The sequence below is a fragment of the Tenrec ecaudatus genome, chromosome 11 (assembly GCF_050624435.1).
Source record: "Tenrec ecaudatus isolate mTenEca1 chromosome 11, mTenEca1.hap1, whole genome shotgun sequence".
Classification (NCBI taxonomy): domain Eukaryota; kingdom Metazoa; phylum Chordata; class Mammalia; order Afrosoricida; family Tenrecidae; genus Tenrec; species Tenrec ecaudatus.
The window spans coordinates 33021070-33024642 of NC_134540.1; positions in this window are offsets into that span (position 1 = coordinate 33021070).

Genomic DNA, 3573 nt, shown 5'->3' on the forward strand with positions numbered 1-3573 from the left:
CTTGAAAATACGTTCAGCCTGTGTGCATCTTAGAGGTAAGTATGGCAAGGTTTTGTTCGTTTTTTGTTTTTTTTTGACTCACGTAATTTGGACATGTCATAGGCAGTGGTGGGTGTTGAATAATTTATCAACCCGTTCACTGTCTTAATGACTATTTTAAATATAAAAAGATACACTGAAAAATAATTTATTATTTCATCCAGTAAATAATCACAATAAAAGAGGTATAAAATAGATTAAGTTATGATGGTTTTAAAATATTAATGAAAATTATTAAATCATACTTGACAAAAACAATAAAATTAGGATTTAAGGTGTTTCCATATTGCTTCTAGATTGGAATCTTCACTAGCAATATTCTTTGCTTTTATCTGAGCGTAATAGGCTGTGTAATTCATCTTTAACCATCTTTTCAATGTAGGAGTAGGATCCTGCACTTAGATGTAGGTCTATTAGACAATAGTCATTGGGCTTGATATATTATATACAAGTGAATTCTCTTTTCTTTACTTACTATGTTCATCTTTGAAAAAAATCCCTGTCCACTTCTGCTGAAACTTTTAGCTATTTGAACACTTTCAGGAATGGTGTATTTCACTCATACTATCTCATGGGGATTTGGAGCACAGCACAGAGCTGCAATGAACGACAGCGTGTCCCCTCTGCTTGATTAGCAACTTGCCTCCTCATGTTGCATAGGTTTATTTACTGAAGTAAAAAACACAAGGGAATAAAATGTAATATTTCATCAAAAGCATAGTGAGGTTGAAGAAACAAATAAATAAATATGACGAGCATAGTCCCGTATAGTTATTTTATGCCGATGGGTGGACTTTTACTACGGTGCTTAGAACATCGCTGTAGGCATTTAGAATACGCTGTTGCGCAGATGCATGTCAACAGAAGAGTAAGGACTGAAAATTATTGATTTCCATATTGGGATGTTGCCCAGCCACCCACTTTAAGAGAACCTTGATTGCAAATGCTGTGTTCACATCCGCTTTGCAACTCAGCAGAAAATTAGGTGTCAGTTCGGCAAAACCGGTGCAAACTGGCTGGCTTCCACCACCGGTTGATGAGACCAGACCCTGTAGAAGAACATAATGGTTAGTGAAGCAGAGTCAACAAAGAGGAGAAAGCCCTTCAATGAGGTGGATTGACACAGTGATGGCAACAATAGTGCAAACATCGCAATAATAGTGAGGATGACTCAGGCAGCCAATGTTTCATCTTGTTGGTAAAAGGTGTCTATGATTAATTAGAATCAACTCAAAGGCACCAAACAATAACAATAACTTTGTTGGTGACAATTTCTGATGGCAAATGGACAATATAAGTAAAATATTATTTGTAATAATTCATAAAAGTAAATAGGAAATAAATGATCAAATTAAAGGTATATATTTTATGCTAAAATTTATGCATAAAATTTATGCTAATCCTTTATGCTAAAATTTGTGCATAAATATTTCATGCTAACATCCTAATTGCTATCTTTAATTAGTTGTTAAAGATAACAATTGTTCATTTTAATGTATAAAATATTAATTTAAATAAAATTGTTCTTTTAAATATCACAGAAAAATAAAATGGTATAAACCTTGTATGGTATTCATTTCACCTGTGTGGAATTGTAATCCTTTGTGCTTGCTCCTTATAAGAGAGTTTTCATAGTGTATGCACATATTCCTATACACAAACACACTCATCTACACTCAAGAGGCAGTACTAAGGCTATTAAATCTTTTATGGAAATATTATTGTATTACTCTCTAGAGCTTTAAAATAAAATGTAATTGCTACCTGTATTGATTTAACAGTTTTCTGCTTAGACATAAGAGCAGACAATGTATCTGTAAAGCAAGAAATTCAATTGAATAAACTTTTGCTGAACACTAATTTTATATGAAATAGGGCGATGATTTCTTACAAAGGTCATAAAAATGAGCAATCCCTGTCTTTAGATAGTACCCAATTTAGTAGCTAATGCAACTTAAGAATATTTATTTGGAACGGTAGAATATATAAATGTCTGGTAGCAAGGGAAATGTTAGTATTGATAGGGCAGCTTGAAATCTTTTTTATACGGAGTTTAGTCAAGGAGCCTGGTGGTGCTGTTAGGAGCATCCAGCTGCTCACCTAAGGGTTAGCAGTTGCAAACCACGAGCCTCTTTGCAGGATCACGATTCAAGAGTCTGCCTCTGTAAAAATGTGGCCGTTATAGTGGGATGGGCCGTTTGGTCTGTGAATTAAAAGCAATTTGAGAGTAACAATTTGGATTTTGTTTCATGTTACCATTCTTTGTAATCTATTAAAAATAGTTCCCGTGGATCGCATTATGACTCATGGTGCCCCTACGGCTGTCAAAGTAAGCTTCTGCCCCATAAGTCTACCAGTGATGGATTTTCTTCCAAAAATCTGATCACAGACTTTCATTATACGGTGCCATGTGTAGACTTGGACTTCCCACTTTTCATTAATAATGCTGTGTACAATAAATGTTTGCACAATCCCACACATTACTTATCCCGATGTTGGACTGCTAACCATCAGATTGGCAATTCAAAGTGCTCGCTCCTCTGCAGAAGAAAGATGGAGGTTTGTGCTGTCATAAAGATTTACAGCCACAGAAACTCAGTATAGGTCACTTTGGGCATGAATCTACTCCGTGGCCATGGGTTTGGGTTGGGTTTAATGTGAAATCACTCCTTCCGGATATGTTTCATTGCCACTCCTCTGAGCCAATTTCACCTATCTTTGTTTTGTGTCTTTGTTCCTATTTTTCCATGCTAGATGCTAATGAGTCCTCCCCAAATGATAGCCAAATCTGCATCTTTTGTCCTTGAGAATATACCATAGGAACTCAATAAAATGTTTATGGAATAAACACTGGTTATTATCAAGAGAAGCAGACTAGTAGAACAAGAGGAAAGACACTGAGAACAGAAATCTTAGTCTTCTCCACCCTCACTTCCAGGCTTCTTCTGTTCAGTTGCGAAAGGAATTGCTATAAATTTATCTTCATTCAGTCCTGCATGGGCCCGAACTAATGTAGGGCATATAAACAGTTGACTCAAAGTGAGCCTTCACACTTAAGAGCCAAGTGCTAGTTTCACAAGCTACCTTCTTATACAAGGAGGCTTCAAAATGTTTATGGGAAAATTCCATTTTCTTTCATTCCATTTTCCATGGAATTTTGAAGCTCTGTGCTTTTTTTAGTTGATGGCTAAAATTAACTATGTAAATTGAGGGAAAAAGAATTGAATGACATCTTCGATTGGCATTTTAAATGGAGGTGTAGATTAATAGTAAGTCATTCTTGTAGAAACAACTGGAAAGAAACTTTCATAATTAAAAATTCAAACAGATAAAATTTATTTTCATTAATGGAAATTATTTGCAGTTTTCACTCTCTTTAAATAAAGCATACTAAAGTTTTATTTGTTATGCTTGCTTTAACTAAACCAATCTTTCAACGACTTATAGATCTCTTTTATAAATGGCTTATTTAAATTTCCTCAATAATTAATGACTTCATTTACAACAATTTTTCTTTCTCCAACAATTAACCAT